Source organism: Vicugna pacos, chromosome 21 (assembly GCF_048564905.1).
Source record: "Vicugna pacos chromosome 21, VicPac4, whole genome shotgun sequence".
In the NCBI taxonomy this organism is placed as follows: domain Eukaryota; kingdom Metazoa; phylum Chordata; class Mammalia; order Artiodactyla; family Camelidae; genus Vicugna; species Vicugna pacos.
This window is the reverse complement of record NC_133007.1, coordinates 31,414,627-31,421,754: the sequence shown is the minus strand read 5'-3', so window position 1 is coordinate 31,421,754 and position 7,128 is coordinate 31,414,627. Positions and strand designations below refer to the sequence as shown.

Here is a 7,128-nt window from a genome sequence, read left to right as displayed (position 1 = left end):
ACATATATCATGTTATAGACGAACTGACTATATTTATAACACAGGCCTCCTGAGTTCTAGTTCAGTATTTTTCCACCTGTATTAGTTAGTATTGGCTAGGCTTCACTGCAGTAACAAATAAGCCCTGAAATCTCAGCAGCTTCATACCATAAAGGTCACTTCTCTCTCACATAAAGTCCAGTTCAGGTGGGTGACTCTCCAGGGTGGCTGCCTCCATGCTGTGACTCCGGGATCCAGGCTGCTTTATGAGACAAAGTGAAAGAGAGAGCTGGAGGATCCTGGAGGACATCAAACACTTCTGCCCACATCTCATTGGTCAGAAATCAGCCACACAGCCCCCGCTTAGCTGCAGGGGAGGCTGGGAAATGTAGTCTTCTTGTGTGTCCATCAAGGGGAGCAGGATTTGATGAGCACGTAGCAATGTCCTAGTCACATCACCTCACACCAATGCACTCACCTTCAGTAGTTCACTGGCACCTAATGCCAGGCCCTCTTCTAAGCTCTGGGGTACAGTGGAGAAGAGCAAGAGCAAAATAAAACAAAACTACAGAAAGAAGCCCTATTTTCAAGGGGGTTGCATTCGGGGATGGATAGATATAGAAAGCAGTGTATGTCTGCTAGTGACATGCTGTGGAGCAAGAAGGACTCATGGAAGTGGGAGAGAGCACTGGAGCTGGGGGTGTTGTTACAACTTTAGCAGGACGGTTGGACACAAACCCTCTTGGAGAAGGTGGCATTTGAGAAAAGTCTTGGAAGAAGTTTGACAGGGAGCCGTGTGGAAACCTGGGGAAAGAGAATCTTAGCTAGAGCAAACAGCCAGCGCAAAGGCCCTGAGGTAGGAACATACCTGGAATGTTTGATGAACTACAAGGAGGTCAGTGTGTCTGAGAGTGGCTGGAGTGGGAGGGAGGGGGTGGTAGCTGCAGTTGAGGTCAAAGAGCTATCAAAGGGCTGACTTCTGAGAAGCTGTAGAACCTTCGAGACCACTGAGGACATCCTGTTCTACCTCCTGGCTCCACCGCAGAGATCTGGCACCAGCTCCTTTGACAGATGGGGAAAGCAGGGCTCGGAGGGGTCAATGATTCCCATTTCCCAGAATCACTGTAAAACTAAGATGAGGAAGTGTTGTTGTGCGTGTTGGGAACTGCAGTTTCAATTTATGGTAGCGTGCAGTTAATACTGAGGTTGTCTGTGGGGTCGACCCAGGGAACCGTGGGAGTCACCTCTTGAATCCTTGCTCCAGACGGAAGTTCCGTGGTTCAGGTCCTCTGTCTGAAGACAGCATCTCACGCCCTCAGTTAGTGGTCCTCCACATGGCAGCAGACCAGGTGAAAACACTCTGATATTTTTTCCTCTGTGGAAAGGGGGCAGGCAGGGAAGCAGCAAATAATTAAATTGATGTTGACATTTATTGCTGTGAAGGCAGTAAAAGCATCACATGGCTTCCTCATAAAAAGTCATAAGGCCTATTTACAGTCCCACATTATTTTTCTGGTAATCCAAACCAGCAACTTTTTCTGAAGCTCTTGTGTGTTCAGCTGAGAGCTTCACGGCATGAAGAACTGGCTGGGGGGGAAGTGCGTTAAACACCCCCTCTCCTGGTGGGGGTGGAGAGAAACTTGTTTGTTTGGGTTTGTGTGTTTTATTGATTCAGGGCAAATGTGTTTTGGCCATTATCCAAAGGTCAAAAGCTGCAGTCTTGGCATTTTGTGGGCAAAAGGCAGGGGTTTTATACTTGGGCCATAGAACTCAGCAACTCTGGACTAACAATGTCCTTTCAACTGTCTGTAATGATGTCTCACATTTCAAGGCCACTTATCAACTATCTAAAGATGTGTTTGTATAGAATATGAATTAGGGGTGCTTCTTGGGAGAACAAGTTAATCATGTGTCAAAATGTAAAATTCATGTGTCCCTTCATCCAGCAATTTCACATCTAGGAATCCAACACACAGCTGAACTCATGCATCTGTCCAGAAGATCATGAATATTAATTACTACGACATACTAGTTAATAGTCAGTTGACCCTTGAACAACATGGGTTTGAACTGTGTGGGTCCACTTATGTGACGATTTTTCCAGTGGTAAATACCGCAGTGCTGCATGATCTGTGGTTGGTTGAACCTGAGGATGTGGAACATGGGAGGGGAGGAAAGGCATGTACGGAGGGCCTACTGTAGGTCGTATGCAGATTTCAAACCGCTGCAGGGTTGCTGCCCCTAACCTCCACATTGTTCAAGGTCAACTGTGTTTCTTTTGAACTACTCAAATAAATATATGAAGTCAATATTGAATATTGAAATGCTGAAAACCACTGAAAAGTCTATTGGTAGATGATTCTAAATAAACAATGGTGCCTGCTTATAAAGCAAGACTAGAAAGTCACTAAACAATTGAGGATGTCCTTGTGCAAGTGCGACATCCAAGGTGCAAGGTTAGAAAGCAAGATTCAGAGACTGTGCTTAGAATAAGCCTATTCATCTCAACTGAAAAAAGAACATTTATGCTGCTATATGCACAGAAAAATTCTGGAGTGATGCACAAGTAACTATTAAAAGTGGTTCTGATGATAAGAGAAACTGAAGGTCTTAAAAAATGATATACATACATTACTTTTTTCAATTAAAAACATAACAAAAATGCATTCACATCCTGGTATGTGAATATTGGCATTGAACCCAAGCCTTCTAAATCTGACTCCCGCTGCCCGACTTACTAGCTCTGTGACTTGGGGCAAGTGACATTTCTTGGGCTCTCAGTCTCACTGATTTTAACATGTTATTATCCACTTGTTGGTGCAGGCGTGAAGTTTAAATAAGGGGATATTTTCTGAAACTGTTAGGTGAGATATGACACACTACCCCATGTTAGGTGGTCCTGGTATTGTGTCATCTTTGTATCAGTTTGGTTTCTTTTTGTTGTTATTTGTTGTTGTTGTTGTTGTTATGAGGAATAGAAATGGACTTGACAAACTTGAGGAGAAAAAAAAAGACAATTTAATTGCAGGGACATGGTGGGAGCATAGAGGAAAAGCTTAACAATCACGTCTTGGAAAAGACTGGAATTAGAGCATCTCCTGTTACCTGAGAACCAGGGAGCAGGATTCACTAATGAGATGAGTCAGCTGCTTCATTTACTCTGCTGAGGATTCAGAGTCCCAGGACAGAGACTCTGATTGGCTGATGCTGGGTCCTGTGTCCACCCCCAGGCCTAGGGAGGGTGGGGCATCTTGATTGGCAGCAGGATTAGCTAATGAGGGAGGAGGGAAGTAGAAAAGTGGTAACCCAAAGGAGAGATGGAATTCTGGGTATGCAAAAAGCCAAAATGAAATAAAGTAGGTAGTGGCTGTCCTTTTACAGTGTTGAGTTAGTCTCAGCAGGCTAACTGCTGTAATAAACAACCAACATTTCAATGGCTTAATAAATGAAAGTTTATTTCTCACTCATGCTGCCCTCCAGCACCTTCCTTCTTGTTGGGTGGTGCTCCTGGTCTGGGCCCCACACGGTCACTCAGGCTCCCCACCTTTCACTGTGTCCCCTGGGTCTGGCCAGCAGACGAAGGAAGAGGGTGCACATATGGGCCAGAGTCAGTCATGTGGGCACACTAACCACAGCTGGGGAATTGTTTAATTGCGTGTTCAGGAGGAAAAGGGGGAAATCTGGTGACCAGCTTGCCAGGGTCTGCAAAGGTAATGCAACATAGTGACGTTGTTCCAAGTGCCGGTCTGTGGGTCTAAAGCTTTGACCTAAGGAGAATCTTTGCTCCTCTCTGGACTTCATTTTCTTCATCTGAGAATGTTGTAGAAGATGTAAGGTTTTTAAACTTCTCTTTGTCCCAGATAACTCTCTTCAGCTGAAATCCACTGCAGACCCCAATTGCAGAACAAAACAGGCAGCTGCCGATGGGGGGCGCAGGTGGGGGGCCCACAGCTCTGTGTGCTCTTCCCTACTGCTTGTCTCTGTGGTCCAGCCCCGGACCTTCGGGGGCTCTGGGGATCATGTGTGACAGGCTGTCGTCGGCCTCCAGAACCTTCAGTATGACATGATGCAGCCAGTCTCTGGGCTCTTTAGGGAGCTTCTAAGCCTTTGCTGTGTTCTCACTTTGGAAATACTGAAGACATCTGAAACCAGGGCCGTTTGGCCTCCCTCCCTGCCGGCCCTGGACGTGCCCGCTCCCTGCTCGGAACCACCTGCTTGGCTCTTCAAACCTTACTCTACCACAATTTATTTTTTTTACTGAGGGGAAATGTTTAGCATAATAAATCATGTGGTTCCTGCGTTCCCTGAACCATTTCCATGAAACGGGGATCCTGAGCTGGTCTCGGGGTCAGCGCTCACTGTCGGCAGAAGCACCCAGTTCCCGCGGCGGGAAGGGGAGGAGGTCTCCCCTGGGACTTTCCAAAGTCAGGGCAACTCAGCAGGCACATCTGCTCTGACTAAGAGGGGAAGGATCAAGGACAGAGTGCTGGTATCCCTGTACAGGGCAGGGAGACAGTTCCAAACCACGTTACAAATTTTTTCCTTACAACAATAATTTTGAAAGGGAATTCATATAATCCTGGCAATTTAGACATTAAAGTTTCAAAGCACTAATGGACCCAAAATAAATATATACGTATTTTCCAACAATTTAAAAAATAATAATTCTAAACCAGAAACTACTTTAGTCTCATTTCTTGAATCGGTTTGCTTCCTTCCCAAAGCCAAGTAGGTGGAAAGAATCAGCGCAGAGAACAGAGAGCTCCCGCAGCCCCCTCCCCCACCCCCGCTTGCTCCAGGAGTCTTTGACCTTTCACTTGAGGTGGATTCAAAACAAAGGTTTTGCTGCACTTAAAAGTGCTTAAGTTACCAGCATCCTCTTGAAACCTACAAACCTGCCAAAGTTTTATCCTTCTTGAGACGGCACAAATAGTAAGAGGGTTCCCAGGACCCAGGAAATGGCTCTTTTGGGATTCCTGTCTTAAAGATGGGTCAAGAACCTCCCCAAGCCTAGCGTTCTCCAGTTCCCCTTAGAAATACATGCCTACGTTGACAGGTCATGTCTACCCGATCGGGGCTTATCTTACACGCAGGTGAGACTAGACATTGCACTTTGTTAACTGACCTATCACTGGGTCTCAAGGGAGGGAAGGAGGTGCCAGTGAAGCAAACTAAGGATGCACAGTCTTCTCCCATGTCCTCCTAGACCCCTACTTCCAGTGATGTGTCTCCAGAGAGTCCCTTGCATCACCCACATTTTCTGGGTTTGTAGATAAAGAAGCTCCAGTGCATGGAGAACTTCAACAGAGGCTTCAATAAAGCATGCAGACAGGTCCTGACTGGTGGGTAAGGCAGACCTAAGTTAGACCTTAGCTCTGACTCTTATTTTCTCTGTGGACCTGCACGCAGCAAAACAGGGGTGATCATAATCGCATCACTATCTCGTATTGTGATAAAATGCAGGTAAAATGTTTAGCACTGTGCTTGGCAGGTGGATGCGTTTGATCAGCGTTGGCCTCTGTGACCTGTGGATTAGATGGAAGAGTTCTCATATTGCTCAGAAAAAGAAGAGATTTAATTCAGAGGATTAGGTGTTCTTAAAACTGCTGAAGACCTGGAGGAACAAGGATCAGGGAGGGTTGTCACTTGTGCTCAGGTTTGCCATTAAAGTTTGGCAAACTGGGAAGTCGCAGGAACTGCAGGAAACTGCTGCTGACAGTCACGGCACTTGGCAAAATCTTGCACCTGCCAGATCCCACATGTCTGCCTGCTGGTACCAGGGAAACAGTGTCTTCAGGCATCCTCCCACTTCTCACATCTTGTGTGGGTGGCTTTCGCTGGTGGAATCTAGCCTGGAACAATCCTGAAGGCAAGGGATTCTGGAAACGCAGTTCCTAGTCTCCCAGCCCCTGCAATATGAGGGGCAGGCACAGAGTGGCTGTTGTTTTTGGTGCTGAGTGATGGGCTTGAAAATAAACATATATCCACACAAATGGGACCAAGGCAAAGACTCACAATGGTTGGAAACATACTTAGAGGCTTGGACATCAAATGTGAAAGGGCTGTTGGCAGTCAGGAATTGTCACTGCAGCCAAAGACGTTGGAATTCCGGCTTATGTGACCTGGAAAGTGTGGCAACTAGGACTGTCTGGTTGTGAGAGAACCTTTGTCATTTGGTGCTCGAATTACCAGGCTGACTCCCCTGCTCTGGGAAGCACCCTACCCCCTGGGCCTCTTCCTCCTCTGGTTTCCTTTTCTAATCATTTGCGCTGTATAATATTGTCTTCCTAAATAGAACTTTTAGCTTCTTGAGGGCAGGGAGCGTGTCCTCAAATCTTTAGAACCCACCAAGAATGTTTCCTAAAAACAACATGAAAGTACAAGCTCATTAGAAAAATAAAAAAGGAAAACACAGAGAAGGACAAAGAAGAAAACAGCAGTCTTCCATACTCCGCCTCCCAGAGTTATGCACTGTTAATACTTCGGTGATTCATTTTTTCCCCAGTATTCAAACACGTATAAATGTGCGGTTATGTTAACACGTTAATGAAAACTTACTGAGCACCTGAAGCCTGCCTGGCACTGACTTCGCTCTTCATCGTTCGTAAGGATCGTAAACATACCGGTCCACCGTTGTTGGGGGGGGTGTCACCAGCTCTTCCTTGCGGTCAGCTTAAACTTGTCCCCGCCCCCGCTGAGGGACGGAAGGAGCAGGAAGCACCCTTTCTCACCCTCCATGCCCCAAGTCCTGCTGGGACAGGACTCCCCTTCCCCCACCCCAGAGGGGATCGTGGTTTTGCTCACTGGGAGCAAATCTGTGTAATTAGCCCATCCACAAACCGGCTAAGCTAGATAATAAATCAGCTTTATGATAATGAAAGTGAGACATTTATCTCCATTTGCCTGGTCTCTGCCAATCTCTGTATGGTCTGTGAATGGGACGGGAGAAAGGGGGGTTGTGTATTGACCTCTAGACACCATGCTAAGTGTTCACACACCTTGTCTAATTAATCATTATGATGACAGCATTTGGTATAATTATGGCCATTCTTTCGGGTGAAAATTAGGGCACACAGCTGGTAGGTAGTGAGGTTGGGTTTGCCCTAGTTCTGTGTTTTTCTTTCTTCATTCCTCCCTCCTTCCCTCTCT

The 7,128-nt window shown here is 46.4% G+C and overlaps 1 long non-coding RNA gene across 1 annotated transcript; it reads right to left on the bottom strand.

The window, feature by feature from the left end:
* Positions 1–365: 365 nt before the first annotated feature.
* Positions 366–6,706, bottom strand: LOC140687988 (uncharacterized). The gene is made up of 3 exons (XR_012062630.1): positions 6,538–6,706; positions 1,224–1,354; positions 366–1,109 (listed from the first exon to the last, which is right to left on the bottom strand). It is a non-coding gene; the product is annotated as an uncharacterized lncRNA (long non-coding RNA).
* Between the last annotated feature and the right edge of the window lie 422 nt (positions 6,707–7,128).